General features: G+C 38.5%; 1 protein-coding gene and 1 non-coding gene across 6 annotated transcripts in view; one reads left to right on the top strand and one right to left on the bottom strand.

Annotated features, from left to right (window-relative positions):
- The window catches only part of OSBPL1A (oxysterol binding protein like 1A), a 239,526-nt gene that overhangs the window by 45,630 nt on the left and 177,146 nt on the right, over positions 1 to 16,750 (bottom strand). The gene's annotated exons all lie outside the window — the stretch shown is intronic.
- On the top strand, positions 10,500 to 10,607 carry LOC115834878. The gene has a single exon (XR_004029878.1). It is a non-coding gene; the product is annotated as a U6 spliceosomal RNA (small nuclear RNA).

Below are 16,750 nucleotides of genomic sequence, written 5' to 3'. Positions count from 1 at the left end.
TTTTGCACTTGTGTGTGTATAACTATTTGCAGCTATTAGATACTTATCACCTCTCTTCTCAACTATCAGACTTCTTATCCTTTCCTCCAAATCCTTCCTTCTGTCACCCAGGCTGGAATGCAGTGGCAGTCTTGGCTCACTGCAAACTCTGCCTTCCGGGTTCAAGTGATTCTTGTGCCTCAGCCTCCAGAGTAGCTGGCATTACAAGTGTGTGTTACAACACTGGCTATGTTTTGTATTTTTAGTAGAGACAAGGTTTTGCCATGTTACCCAGGCTGGTCTCAAACTCCTGGCCTCAAGCAATCCACTCACCTTAGCCTCCCAAAGTGCTGGGATTACAGGCATGAACTACCATGCCCTGCCTACAGTAAGTCCCAATTTAAATAGAATTTAATGACACAGCTTGTATCTTTAATTTCTACTGCCCTGCTGAAGTTTACTAAACACTCAAAACAAAACAGTCTTCCAAATTAGGAAGTCATTAGAGCTAAACTATAAAATAAACTTGAATTCACAAAAGTAATTAGACTTTAAAATTATGTTACAGAGTAAATTACTGTAGTAATTAAAAAGTCTTACTTCATTTTCACAAATGATGCATAATCTTGCTTGAAAAAAATCTTTACATAGTTCATCTGGGATACAGCTCACAAGTCTATTCTTTAAACAATGGTTGAAAACAAATGATGAGCAGAAAAGCCTAGCAATCTCACCACTGGATAAATATATTCTGACTTACAAGTCATTTGAAAAGTACCAAACTCCACTGTTAGAAATTTAACACTCATCTCTCTACTCCTTCTTTGTCCTGGTTGGGGCATAAGGAACCACAGAGAATGCAACACATTCTCGCCATTTGAAGGATAAGAGTTCCTACAAACACTGTTATTCACCTACCACCAATTTCTTGAGAACATGTAAAGTTGCTGCAGCAGATTTACTTACTTAAACTCTTATTACCATTAGATTCCAAGCCCTGTTGTACCTGCAGTGAATGGCATAGAACCTGTAATACAGGTACTTAGCACACATTGCTGAGATCAACTTTATGCCAGATGATTTTCTATTAATTAGGGATCTAGAATGAGTAAACTGTCCCACACACATTTACAGTGAGAAACAATTATTCCACAGTATCAACAACAAAAGGCTATTGTTTACTCTGAGGAATTAAAATGTTGCATCACAGAATTTCTGATGTGCTCTAAATACCTTTCATTCCTCTGTCATTCTCTTCAAAAGACACTAACCAAGTTAACTTCAAGAACACACCATTGGTGATACCAAAGAGCACCAGGGCAGTGGCTGAAAGTTTGAGGTAGGCAACAATTACTTGGAGAGAACCCCCAAGAGAGCACTAACATAATAGAAAAATTACAAAGTGGACTTCATTAAAATTAAAGACTCTGTTCAAACAAAGAAGAAATTAAAGACTCGTTCATTATTAAAGAAATGAAAGCACAAGCTACCAACTAAGAGAAAATACTCTTGATACGTGTATTTGATAGAGGATTAGTATCCAGAATACATAAAGAATTACTACAAATCAATAAAACAAAGACATACAAATTTAAAATCGACAAAACTCCCAGGCACTTCACAAAAACAATGGCTAACAAAAACATGGACAAGCATTCAAAATCAATAAGAAAATATAAATTAAAACCACACAATGAGATACCATGTCATACCTACAAAACACCAAATGTTGGTGAGGATGTGGGGCAACTAAAATTCTCATGTATTTCTGACTGCAGTGCAAAATGTTACACATTCAGGAAACAGTACAGTAACATCTTACAAAGCTAAACACACATCTACCCTATGACCCAAAAATTCTACTCCTACATAGTGAAGAGAATGAAAACATGACCGCAGAAAGATATCTAGGAGAACATTTCTAAAAGCTTTTTTGTGCATAACTCCAAACTGGAAAAAACCCAAATTCCATCAACAGGAGTACAGATAAGCCAAATTGTGGGATATTCAAACTAACATAGCATTCACCAATAAAAAGGAACGAGCAACGATATATACACTAGGAATGAAAGTCAAGAGAGGGTGTTGAGTGACTAAAGCCACACTCAAGGAGTACACGCTCTGTGATTCATTTATAATGCAGTTCGAGATAAGACTAATCCATAGTGGCAGAAATCAGAGCAGTGGCTGTCTATGGAGAGTGGGGGATCGACTGAAAGGGAGTCAGGAAGAACTTCCTGGAGTGATGGAAATGTTCCACATATTAACTGGGATGTAAGTTACATGGGTCTGTGCACCTGACAAAACTCACCAAATTTATATGTAAGATCTGTTACCTTCACTATATAAAAATTATACTGCAACCATGAAACAAATAAAAAGAAACTGTAATGTAATGTAACTTGTTGGTATAGATTAGCATTTCTCAAACTTTTGGTCTTAAGATCAATTAAACTCTTAAAAATTATTGAAGACCCCAGGGCCAGGTGCAGTGGCTCATGCCTGTAATCCTAGCATTTTGGGAGGCCGAGGCAGGTGGATCAAGAGGTCAGGAGTTCAAGACCAGCCTGGCCAACATGTTGAAACACCATCTCTACTAAACATACAAAAATTAGCCAGGCGTGGTGGTGGGCGCCTGTAATCCCAACTACTTGGGAGGCTGAGGCAGGAGAATCACTTGAATCTGGGAGATGGAGGTTGCCAAAATCGTGAGTAGTGAGCTAAAATCGTGCTACTGCACACCAGCCTGGGTGATGGAGTGACACTCCATCTCAAAAACAAAACAAAACAAAAAACAAAAAAACCCTCATTGAAGACCTCAAAAGAGTTAGTTTTTCTTTCTCTTTCATTTATCACTCCTTTTCTTTTTTTTTTTTCTTGAGATAGGGTCTTACTTTGTCATCCAGGCTGGAATACAGTGGCACAATCATGACTCACTTGCAGCCTTGACCTCCCAGGCTCAGGCAATCCTCCTGCTTCAGCCTCCCAAGTAGCTGGGACCACAGGCAAGTGCCACCACACTCAGCTATTTTTTCTTTCTTTTGGTAGCAATGGGGTCTCCCTATGTTACCCAGGATGGTCTCAAACTCCTGGACTCAAGTGATCCTCCCACCTTGGCCTCCCGAAGTGCTGGGATTACAGGCGTGAGCCATCGTATCTGGTATAGTTTTCTTTTAATGTGGATTTTATCTATTGCTATTTACCAAATTTTTAAAAAGCTGAAAATAATTTCTTGACTTATTAATTCATTTAATAAAAGTAAAAGTGATATGTTAACCTAAATAACTTTTTTTTTTTTTTTTTTTTTTTGAGACGGAGTCTTGCTCTGTCGCTCAGGCTAGGGTGCACCAGCACATTCTTGGCTCCCTGCAACCTCTGCCTCCCAGGTTCAAGTGATTCTCCTGCCTCAGCCTCCCGAGTAGTTAGGATTACAGGTGCCCACTACCACGCCCAGCTAATTTTTTGTATTTTTAGTAGAGACAGGGTTTCACCAGGTTGGCCAGGCTAGTCTCGAACTCCTGACCTCAGGCAATCCGCCTGCTTTGGCCTCCCAAAGTGCTGGGATTACAGGCATGAGCCACCACACCCAGCCCTAAATAACATTTTTATAGAAAAAGACTATATTTTCCAAAACAAAAATAGTTAGAAGAGTAGCATTGTTTTACATTATTGCAATCTTTTAAATGTCTGGATTAAGAAAGGATAACTGGATTCTCATAACTGTTTCTGCATTCAATCTGGAATTTCTTACATCAAGTAGTCTAGAAACTTCATTGTAAACATTTAAGTGAATGATAGGAAAAAGGCACATTTTTAGTAATATAATGAAAACTGTTGTAACTTTGTTGTGCCCTGAAAGGGCCTTGGGGACCCCTACTCCCCACCACAAGAGTCCAAAATCTCCACTTTCTAGAACCATTGGCATAGACGGTCAGCAGAAGGGCTTTCCCTTTTCCTAGTACAGATTTAAGAAACTTTGGAACAAGGCAGTTAAAAAAAAAAAAAAAAAAAAAATCCGGCCAGGCGCACTGTCTCACGCCTGTAATCCTAGCAGTTTGGGAGGCCAAGGTGGGTAGATCACTTGAGGTCAGGAGTTCGAGGCCAGCCTAGCCAACATGGTGAAACCTTGTCTCTACTAAAACACAAAAATTAGCTGGGTATGGTGGCGTGTGCTTGTAATCCCAGCTACTCAGGAGGTCGCACCATTGTGCTCCAGCCTGGGCAACAGAGCGAAACTCCATCTCAAAAAAAATCAATTCATTCAACAAATATTAACTACATTTTAACTACTATAAGGTTTTGAGGATATTAGGAAGCTGGATAAATAAAATATCGAGGAATGTTTACAGTTGAGATACTTTTGTTTCAAAATGTTATTTCATTTCTGGAATCTGCTTCAGAAACTTTTTTTTCTTTTTTGAGAGGTAGTCTCGCTCTGTCACCAGGCTGGAGTACAGTGGTGTGATCTTGGCTCACTGCAACCTCTGCCTCCCGGGTTCAAGCAATTCCCCTGCCTCAGCCTCCTGAGTAGCTAGGACTAAAGGCGCGCATCATCACACCTGGCTAATTTTTTTTTTTTTATTTTAGTAGAAACGGGGTTTCACCATGTTAGCCAGGATGGTCTCGATCTCCTGACCTCATGATCCACCCGCCTCAGCCTCCTGAAGAGCTGGGATTACAGGTGTGAGCCACCACGCTCGGCCTTCAAAAACTTTAAAACTCTGGCACTTCTCCTAAGTGGGCTTAAAAATATTTGAAATAAATAAGATAGTTTGAAACAAATATAACCTTATTTTAATAAGATAGAATTCAAAAATTTCAACCAACATACTCATCTTTAGTAGTTCACCTGACTGCCTAAAAGTTCGATATGATTTTTCATATTCTCTTAACATTTAAATCTGAGAGTAAATACTGGTTTGTAGTCACACAACTCACAGAATCTCACCTTAAGTTGATATAATTTGATTTTATCACAATGAAAATGATGCCCTCAAACAAGGGAAAATGTTTGCCCTCCAAAGGTGATAAGATGTATTCCACAGTCTTAAAAATACTATTTTTCTCAGTTGTATACTATTAATTAATACTTTAGTTGTAATGTACATGAAGATTCAAGATCCTCAAAGTTATATATGAAATAGTTGGTAAGTTTAACATACAGAAATCAACACAAAGTGTCTAAAATTTACCTATACAATTAAATTCCTGAAATGTGCCCATCCCCATTTCAACAGAAGCAGAATTTAGGCTGGTCTTAAAGAGGCCGATCACTTCAAACTCTTCCTGCATGACTGTTATTATAATGTACCTTGTACCTAGTTTCAGGTTTGAATTCAGACAAATGCAGTCATCACAAAGTTCTCTCTGCATATCCAGAATGCCATTCTGAAGCCTAGTATAAATGAGCACCAGATCTTACAGCTTAGTCAGAGATGAGGGTGACTCAACAGCTGGGTATTTAACCTGCTGTTAGACCTCTCCAACTAAAATTAGCCTAGCGTCTTACAAGCAGGTCAGTACAAGTCTAAGACAAGAGCTCTAAGACTAGTCATATACCTTTTTTAGTTATGAGTCTTTAAAAAAATCCAATGACTTGGTTTCCTATTTTAAGTTTAATAATTTGATGTGGCCAGGCACAGTGGCTCACGCCTGTAATCCTAGCACTTTGGGAGGCCGAGGCAGGAGGATCACTTGAGCTCAGGAGTTCGAGACCAGCCTGGGCAACAGTGAAATCCCGTCTCTACTAAAAATACAAAAAATTAGCCAGGCGTGGTGGCGCACGCCTGTAATCCCAGCAATCCCAGCTACTCAGAAGTTCAATTGCTTGAACCCAGGAGGCAGAGGTTGCAGTGAGCCAAGATTACAACACCACTGCCCTCCTGGCTGGATGACAGAGTAGGACTGTCTCAAAATGATAATAATAATAATAAAATCTGATGTAATTATCTGATATTACCATTTAATTTTGCTAATATTTCCATAACAAAATTATTTTTCATTTTTGATCTTTTAAATTACTTATCTATAGTCTATGATTGCCACTTAACAAATCTGGTTCTACACAATGAAAAGGTTAGGGTGATCTTGTTTTACAAGAGGTTTTACTTGTTTTGACTTTAGTAAGTTAAAATTGTATGTACACGATTTTAAACTGATTTTCACAATGGATTTCTAAAATTTAGAATTCGTTGTCAAGCTTCAAGAACACAGTACGTTTTCTTTTTTATTTCTCAGTTTATCACCGTAACTGGATTAACAGGAATGCTTACAGAATCTTCACATTTGAAAGCAAAAAGGAAATGATGAAAAAATATCTCTGAACCAGGCTTTTAGTTTACTAAGAAGATGTCATTTTAGGCAGCTGGATTCCCTTACTATAGGCCTGCTTCACAGAGTTCAGCACAGTCCTGGGGAAGGAAAGATGAAACAGAAAGGCAGACCTTAACCTAGGGACAAGGTCACTATTCTTTGCTCACCTTTATCTCTAAGAATAACTTAGATTTCATGCAACAGGTGCTGGAACAGATGGATGCGAAGTCATTGAAATTAAGTGAAAAGTGAGAGTAGATCACGGTCGTTAGGACCTAAAGGAAACGGTCTGAACAACAGAGAGATTAATGCAATGCATGGTGAATGCTGCACAGATCAGAGCTAACTACTGTCATCCCTAAAGGATTAACTAGGTCTCCTGCAGTGTGGAGCTCTCTAAGGAGCAGAGAGGCTTCAAGGTGGTGAGCACACATCTACTAACATCTCTCCAAGTTCCAAAAACGATCCAAAGCTGTCTTATTACTGGTAATTTTGTTGGTTGGGGAGGGGAAAGAAGCCCTTCCTGACTGTAATAGAAACCTCTTGGGCTCTCTATTGAGAAAGGTCATGTCTCAGAACTTGAACACCTCCAGTTGGATTAGGAGGCTGGTGGTAGTAGTAGGCTGTTTGGAGAGACCTGGAGTTCTCTACTAGAATGTAGGTTTGAACTCTTGATAAAAATTGTTGATCTTTGAATATAACCCCCGAGCAAGGCTGTTTTTAATAGGCTGTATGTTATCGGGAACACTGCAGACTAGCATTTCTGATCACCAAAACAAGGGTTTTGGGGAAAACTGTGCAAAAAATACTTCACAACAAGAGAAGACAAAAAAGGAAGCAGAGACGGACTGAATAACAGAAGTGCCCTTCTGCAAATATGACTGTGTTGCTTTTCACGGCTCTGAACTTTCCAGACTAACTTCCCTTCAAACCACACCTACTTTTTCAGAAGAAATACAACAATTTGTTTGTGCTTTGCTTTAGCTACTTCCACAGCCTGATTTAACTTTGTTTATAAATGATCTGAGATGCTTTTGATTGCTTACCATCAGAGGGATAGAATTTCTAGGAAGGGAGTTGAGTTTCTGGTTCCCTCCTGCTCTGTGATACATAACACATAATATCTCCAGGGTTCTCTGACATGTATGTTACTTTCCCTTCTGTTTCCTTTCGGATTGCTCTGAGCATAGTAAAATACCTGTCCTGCATAGGACTGCATCCTTCCCCTTTCCTAAAGCAGGTTTTTTTTCTGCTGAGAAAGATTACACAGTATCCTAAAACATACAATCAGATCTGAAATTTAGTATGGTAAAGTGGATAGTTTATGTTAAATTCCAAATCCTGGCTGAACACTGTGCTGTATCAACATGATACAACAGCAGGTCATAGCCCAGACAATAAGAACACATCACATTTTATGCAATCAATGTGTTTTGAAAAGAGCTGTGTATAAACCAAATTTTTCTGAGGATTCTAAAACACAAGGCAAACCAACCAACCAACCTGTAAAGGATCTATGTGGTTTTTAAAACAATCACTTCCTTAATTTATTTACCTTGCAATTTTTTTATTATTACATATGGTGTTTTCTGAAAGAGGAAAATTCCTCCTAAGCTACCAAGCAAAGCAAATAATGCCAAAGAACTCCGTGTCCCCTGAGGCGATTTTCTCCTTTAGACAAAATTTAGATTGGCACAGCTCCAAAGGAAAACAGATACTTCAGTGCATTTGTAGAGACCAAATCCCTTAAGTCACCAGCAGTCAAGACACCCAATCTATGATTTATTAGAAGATGTGGACAGAATAAACAGGTTAAGGCAGACCATTAAAAGGCTGTTACTGTGAAAGATATTTCCTAGGCACTCAAAATCTTGTGTTCACATGTGTTGGGAGTGGGAGGGTTGGGGGAAGAGGGTACATCTTTGGATAAATAGATTAAGATGCCAAGCAAGAATATACGTTTTAATAAATATTTAACTGCTTCTTTCTGTTGACATTCTGGGGATTATAAGTGTTTATAAAGTAAACTTGAAATAGAAATTGGATATTTACCTAAGATATTGAAAAAGTCTACGGATCAAAAGGAGAAAATAATGAGACCTCTGAATGGGGAAAACAGTATCAAGGGACCCAGGTATAAATAACAGAGCTTACAGCGTCTCTTCACCTCTTGTTTACATTTGACAATGTAACTTTACAACTTTGTGGAGACCAAACTTTAGCTTTGTGGAGACCAGACACATCTTTGTATTCTCAATAAAATGAAAAACTGGCCGAACGCGGTGGCTCACACGTGTAATCCCAGCACTTTGGGAGGCCAAGGCGGGCGGATTCCCTGAGCTCAGGAGTTCAAGACCAGCCTGGACAACACAGTGAAACCCTGTCTGTACTAAAATACAAAAAAATTAGCTAGGCGTCGCAGCATGTGCTTGTAGTCCCAGCTACCTGGGAGGCTGAGGCAGGAGAACTGCTTGAACCCGGGAGGCAGGGGTTGCAGTGAGCCGAGACTGTGCCACTGCACTCCAGCCTTGGCAATAGAGCAAGACTGTGTCTCCAGAAAGAAAAAACAAAAAGAAAAACCATGTTCATGGATTTTAAATATATGGGCAATTTTTCTTATTTCACATTTACCAATAGAAAACAATGTTATTCTAAGATCTGTACTTTTCAGCTACTTCTTTCTTAAATTCCAGTTTCAAGGGACAATACAAACTTCCAAAACTCAAAGATCTTTTCATATAAATTAAAAAGAAGGACAAAAACAATTTTATTTACCTGTTTTTGCTTACGGTTCATCTTTTTTTTTTTTTTTTTAAAGGGGAGGAAAGGTTTCAGCTCTCTCCGAGGAATAAGACTACAAACAACGATCAATGCAGTAGCAATGAACATCCTTACCACTCAGATTGTTATTTCTAAATATTATTTCCCACTAAAATGAAATATGGCTCCTTAGAGAAATAGCTGACTCTATGTCTGGGGCAGGAAACAAATGATGTCAGCCTGAAACACTTTTTTCTTATCAGAAAGCAAGGCAGCTATCAAAGACAATGGCGTTATTACCTACAAATATCTATAAAAAAATTACCAAAGAAACCAGCGATGGTCCTGTCAGATGGACACAGAAGCCGACCCAGAGGGGCTTACTCTGACCAAAGAGGGGGAAAGATACTGTAATAGATTTAAACAAATCCAACCCATGGGCTCATGTATTACCTTTGTAGGATGCTAGGGAACCAATATATAGATCATTTTATAAGGAGGTGCTAGGAAGCTCTTCTTTATTTTTTTAGACAAGTTTTGCTCTTTTTTTTTTTTTTTGAGACAAAGTCTTGCTCTGTCACTCAGGCTGGAGTGCAGTGGTGTGATCTCAGCTCACAGCAACCTCTACTTCCCGAGTTCAAGCGATTCTCCTGCCTCAGTCTCCCAGGTAGTTGAGGTTACAGGCACCTGCCACCACGCCCAGCTAGTTTTTGTATTTTCAGCAGAGACAGAGTTTCACCATGTTGGCCAAGTGGTCTCGAACTCCTGGCCTCAAGTGATACACTTGCTTCTGCCTCCCGAAGTGCTGAGATTACAGGTGTGAGCCACTGCACCCGGTCAGAAGCTCTTCTTTATAGATTTTCAGCTAATAAATGTAGAAGGAAGGACAGGATTGAAAGACTACTGTTTGTAGCACCTGAAGAAATCAGACAGCAAATGCTCTCTGATTGATGTCATAGGAAGTACCTACGGTTTGTGTACCTATGAATTTTGTGCTAAAAAACTGAAACATAAGTCTGGCCACACCTTTGTAAATAACCATCAGTCCACAGGAAATTCAGGAGTAAAAGAACATGTGGAATGATACCCCAGGAATACAACCATCAATATCCAGATGCTAGAATACTCTACAGAACAAATGACCAGGTTTCTTGAAAAATAAATGGCAAGAAAAAACGGGGGAGGGATGAGGAAACCTGGAGTAAAATGACTTAAGAGACACAGAAACCAAAGGCAGTATGTAGAACTCCGGGATCCAATTACTAAATACCATTTTGGAACCAATTACTAAATGACATTTAAAAGACAATCAAGGAAATGTGAATACTAACTAAATACTTGATGATAATTAAGAAATTATATACATGATAATAGTACTGTGGTTTAGAGGCAAAAAAGACTCCCACTGTTTTAGAGATACATACTGAGTTATTTAAAAGATGAAATGAGTGCCTGCTTTGGCAACACATATACTAAACATTGAAATGATACGAAGAAGATTAGCATGGCCCCTGAACAAGGATGACATGCAAATTCATGAAGTGTCCCATATTTTTTGTAGAAATCAGTTCAAGTAATCTACTGTACAACATGGTTTTTGTTTTGTTTTTTTGAGACGGAGTCTCGCTCTGTCACCCAGGCTGGAGTGCAGTGGGGTGCTTTCAGCTCACTGCAACCTCTGCCTCCCAGGTTCAAGCGATTCTCCCGCCTCAGCCTCCTGCGTAGCTGGGATTACAGGCATGTGCTACCACGTCTGGCTAATTTTTGTATTTTTTGGTAGAGATGGGGGTTCCACTATGTTGGCCAGGCTGGTCTTGAACTCCGGATCTCAGGTGATCCACCCACCTCAGTCTCCCAAAGTGCTGGGATTACAGGTGTGAGCCACCACGCCTGGTCCAACATGGTGACTATAGTTACTAACAATGTATTATATACTTGAAAATCACTAAAGAGAGTAGAGATTAAAGTGTTCTCACCATAAAAAATAAGCATGTGAGGTATGCATATATTAGCTCGATTCATCCATTACAAAATGTGCAGTATACATATTTCAAAACACCATGTTGTACACTACAAATACACAATTTTTCTTAGTTAAAAAGCCTATGTCCTTAAAAAAAAAAAAAAGATAAAATGGTATAGCTTGGATTTGCTTTAAAATTACAGGAGGCCGAGCGCAGTGGCTCATGCCTGTAATCCCAGCACTTTGGGAGGTCAAGGTGGGAGGATGTCTTGAGGCTAGGGGTTCAAGACCAGCCTGGATAATATAGCAAGACCCCATATCTGAAAAAAAAAAAATTTATTAGCCAGGCATGCTAGTGACTCCTGTAGTCACAGCTACTCAAGAGGCTGAGGTGGGAGGATCACCTGAGACCAAGGAGGTTGAGGCTGCAGTAAGCTATAATCATACCACTGCACTCCAGCCTGGGCAATGGGGTGAGACCCTGTCTCACAACAAATAAAAATAAATCAAAACATTGATGTGGTGGTTTATAGATGAAACCAAGTTGGGCACACGGTAAATGTTGAGGCTAAATGATGGGAATCAAGGGTTCATTATATTATTCTACTTGTAGGCATGTTTGAAAATTTCCATAATAAAAAGTTTCAGAAATGGGATTATTCACCTGAAAATATTTTTTATTTCTCTTCATACATAAGTTCCTTAGCTCTTTGCTTTTGGTTGATTTAAGCATAGCCTTACAGATTATGGCTGCCCTGGAAAACTGCTCTGATTTACCCACAATAATCACTCATCTAGACTAGATGAGAACAAGCACTTGGAGTCTGGTGAAAGTATGTCTCACCATCATTTGCTTAGAAAATGCTAGAACTGGAAGCAGTTCTAAAGAGTCTCAGCCTGTCTCCAAAACAGCAACTTCTATCTGCTTTTTAAACTAGGGCAGGACGAGGTCAATGTCCTGAGGAAAGATGCCTCACAGTTTTCCAGAGTAATTCCTGGCAATAAGCTGGGCAACTCAACTTGGGTTTGTGAAGGTAATTCTCATGAATTTAGACTCAGGCTGCCTTGTTTCTTCTTCCTAACATGCTTGAAGTGACCCCATGGCCTAGCAGCTTGTTAGTCCTGGATGAGGTTTTCAAATTGGAGCCCTATTCGCTGGATAACCACTCTAGTCTCCTCCTGCCAGGCTGGCACTCCCTCTCATTTGTTACGTCTCCAAATGCACTTTTGTGGGAGAGAGGGATGTCACACGTAATGAGTGTGGCCTGCTGGTTTTTAGTCCTCTGCTTCAGCTGCTGCCATTCAACTTGCCAATCTGTTTCAGGTGTCCAATCTCCACTGGCCTCTGATGACAGACACCTGCCGTGGCAGGACTGCCAACAGTCCGCCTACACCACAGCACAGTGGTGCCCTCGTCTGACCTCCATGCCTTTTAGAATACCAAGCATCTTCTTCTTTACTATTCCTCTGAAAGCTTCTCATTGCCTGCTCCTTGGTCCCTAGTTCTCTTTTCTCTGTTGGAAGAGTTGAGATAGGCTTGTGTCCAGCTTGTGAAAGAGGTGGGCTCCACAGCAGAGCTGCTTGTGCTTCTAGTGATGCTACTCATTCTTTTTATTGCAACCCTCTACTTTCCAGGACAAGTACTCTAGGCAGGGAGCCAGGAGATAAAAGGAGAGCACAGGCTCCCATTGTCTTGGGAACCACTGTTCCCTCCAGCCCCCAGCCCTCATCACAAATCTGGCTCATTCTGGGCAGGGCTCTTGCTCTTTCCCTTACTGCTCACTGCTCCTGGGTTCTCTGAAAATCAAAGGTGTAGCTTAAGTGCTCCTGGTCACTACATGATGAGGAATTAACCCAAGTATTTCCTGATAGACAGGGTGTTTTTCTACCCAGGGCACCAGAGGATCTCTGGGTGGGGTGACTTGCTGCTAACTCTATTCCCTGACCTAATGACGTCTGAGCCCAGATCATCTATCCCATATCTTTAGGAAGTGATATTTTGTTTTGTTTTGTTTTGTTTTGTTTTTGAGACAGAGTCTCGCTTTGTCACCCAGGCTGGTGTACGATGGCATGATCTTGGCTCACTGCAACCTCAGCCTCCTAAGCAGCTGGGACTACAGGCGTGTGCCACCACACTCAGCTAATTTTTGTATTTGTAGTAGAAATGGGGTTTCGCCACATTGGCCAGGCTGGTCTTGAACCTCCTGGCCTCAAGTGATCCACCCGCCTCAGCCTCCCAAAGTACTAGGATTACAAGCATGAGCCACCGTGCCAGGCCTAGGGAATGAGGTTTTAAAACTAAGGTAGTTTTATTCTAGTGATTAAATGTATTCATGTTAAATAATTTTTATTTACCACTAACAACATTTTCTCAATATAATCTTACTTAATGGAAGGTATTTTCTCAGCTTACGTTTTCAGCCTCTTCGTTTACCTTCAATTCGTGGGTGCATTCCTTGTGTAAATGCTTCTTGTGCAGTGACAACTGTTATGTTACACTCCTCTTTCCTGCGGCTAAGAACTAGAATCTAAAGCAATCAGAAGGGTGAATAAACTAAGCAATCACCTGGGGTCCTAATCTACCATTTCAGCAAAATAAACCTCTCAGGTTCTTAGCCACATTTACTACAGAAGGCGTTATTCAAGCTAATCAAGTGCAAGTAATTAGAATCAGACAGAAAAAAAGTCCCTATCATATTTGTTATAAAAAATCCTTCCCTATCTCAAACTTGTAAAGATATTTTACATTTTCTTCCAAAGTATTTAAGTTTTGAACTTCCACATTTAAGTGTTTGATTCATCTGGAATTCGTATTTACATTTATGAAAGAGATCCATTTTCTTTTTTTTCTTCCATATTAAATGATTATCCAAGCACAATTTACCAAACCATCTATTCTTTTCCTCACTAATCTGCTATGCTAGCTCTATTACATATACAAGGACAATGAATTTTCATTTTCAATAAGTTTTATCTCTTTCAGAAAGTTTCATTATTACACCCTTTTTTTCCCCAAGACTTATTCCTAGTTATGTGACTTTTTTAAAGCTACTGTAAATATCTTCTCCCTCAGTTTTAATTGTAGTTTCTACCTGTTAATGGTCCACGGAAATGTAATTGGCTGATTTTGTATACGGCAGCCTAGCCAAACTTTCTTACTCTAATAACTTCTACAAGTTTTCTATGGAGACGAAGTCATCGTATTTTTTATTTCTAAGTTTTATGTGTGTGTGTTTGGGTGTGGCCTCCAAATAATACTGAATAAAAAAGATGACAGCAGGCATCTTATTCCTGATAAGAACTGTTTTAATATGTTATTATCAAGTAGTTTAAGTTTTAAGCAGATGAAGTTTTCTTCTATTTGTGATTTGCTAATATATGTATTGATCATTTTGAATAACTGTAATTTTGTTGAAATGTTTAAAATCTATTAGGTTGACCATATGGTTTACTCCTTTAATCTGTTCATGTTAATATAACGAATAACATTTACAGAATCATAACATGGATCCAACAGTTTCAGATTCTGACTAATTTGCTTTCTGTTAGTATCATCTACACTGTATTTGGCGGCAAGGTTGAAGTAAATATCAGTATCTTTACCAAATATAGTAAGTTGGGTAATATTGCTAACAAGTTAGAAGATTAGATCTCAAAATAAACATAGTAAATTAGGTCCAAGCTTTGAGAATTGCTCCCATGGAACGTGGCCAAGATGGCAATAAACTCTGTAAATATAAACCTGACTACAGTACGGTGTCTGCTAATTTTCCAAAAAGCAACTTGATATTTTCTGGAAAAAAGTACCACAGAAATGAAGGTGGTGAGATTTTAACAGCTTCCACATTAAACTTCTGTTGCACAAATGGTTCCATGGCTAAAAAAGAAATTAATGGTTGAAAACGCTTGTTCTATTTTACAAGCAAAAGTTAAGCTGGGATTTAATACTTTCTATGTGAACTACAATTTATAATATTCTCTTTTCTCATTTTAAAAAATACACATTGTCTCTCTTTAAAAAATAGTTTATAATCCATATGTTTCCCATGTCTCCCTAAATTTATGTATTTCCCAGGGGGTACTACTGGTGGTATGGGGTGAGGAAGAAATGCAAGGTTCCCATAGGAAAGTTAAATAAATCGTAAGTAAATGATTTTTTTTTTAATACTAAGGAAAATAGAAATCTACGACAAGGTCAAATACAATTTTCACATGAATTTTAAAGATAAAACACAAGACTTCAAATAAATTTTTTGGTCACTTCAGGCTGATCCCCCAGGTCATGTAGCAACATATGTCTGTTTTTCTAAAACACAACCCAAACTACTATGAATACAAATTATTCTTGATATCAATATAAAAACTGTCTATTATAATCACAGATTATTTATTACGCAATGTAGGGTGCAGGCAAGAGGGATTTGATAGCACTGAATACTCTTGTTTCCTATTCTAAAATTAAACTTTTAAATTATCTGTGGCATATGCTCTATTTATTTGATTAGAGAAGAACTTTATGAAAAAAGGGTTTTAAAAAACTCCTATGAAAGCTATTTTTTAAAAACAGGAAATTATGTTTTCCCGCAAATTACACTGCTGACAATTTCCTAAGTTTTCCTCTTTCACTTTGAACAACTGAAGAACGTCATCGTACATTTATAGGTTTAATAAGTTGCATCTCATTTATCAGCTACACTTTTCTGGTTAGGTCACCTACTTGCATTTCTTTGTATTCTTCCTTAGTGACCTGTCCTGATTGCATTTGTTTTTGAAAGTTTAATCTCATCTTAACTTTCACATTTGTACCATTCTGGGTTTGACTTTAGAACACAGAATATATGAATATGGTATAATATAATTCTGTCAAATGCAAAATAACTACTGTCATGATTATAGCACACATACAAAAGAACTACTGAGTCCTGATAAGCAATAAAGAAATCCCCTGTAGCTACAGCAGAGGACAGCATCTAAGTACAATGCTTTTTCTGATATTAATAATACTGAATATCTGCATGCTTCTTTGAACTTTCCGAAGATTTCACCTGTGTTCTCACCAGACTGGCATGGTGTATGTGTTAAATAGTTAAAGACTGTCTTCTCTTTAGAGATTGGTAGGTCTGCCGAGTTTACTGTTAAATATTTCATGTCTTAAATAGAATTTTGTACTGAACTCCAAAGAAACTGATAGTAACTACAGAGGGAATCAGGAAAGACACTCAGCTGGACACATAATTTGCAATTATAAGCATGTTTGGAGGATAACCTCTAACCCAACAGAAGAAAATTGTTTTTATCTAGTTGGTTACCTAAAACTCACTAATCTTTTAAAAATAAATACAAACTGAGACATTTTTTGTTAACAAAGGGAAAATACACATAAGCCAGAGAAGTGATGCACACATTTTTTTTTCTAGAACAATAGTCAAAACCATTGTGGCCAGAACCATAGTATAGAAATGGAATTAGAGTTACACAACCTACAAATATTAAACAAAAAACTATTTTCCAGAAATTACCATTAATAACTCCTTACCCAAAAAGTAATTTTTATAATGACAACACGATATATCCTTCACTGATCATTTTATAAAATATTTTACTATATGAACACTAGCACGCATATACACCACTGTCTCTGTAAACTTGGGCTGAAATCAGAGAACTGTGGGTATCTATTACATCTCATTAATTTGGGACAATCTCTAGCACCAAGCCATTAAGGGGATAAAAACA

This window comes from Nomascus leucogenys, chromosome 4 (genome assembly GCF_006542625.1).
Source record: "Nomascus leucogenys isolate Asia chromosome 4, Asia_NLE_v1, whole genome shotgun sequence".
Classification (NCBI taxonomy): domain Eukaryota; kingdom Metazoa; phylum Chordata; class Mammalia; order Primates; family Hylobatidae; genus Nomascus; species Nomascus leucogenys.
This window is presented reverse-complemented; position numbering and strand designations above follow the sequence as displayed.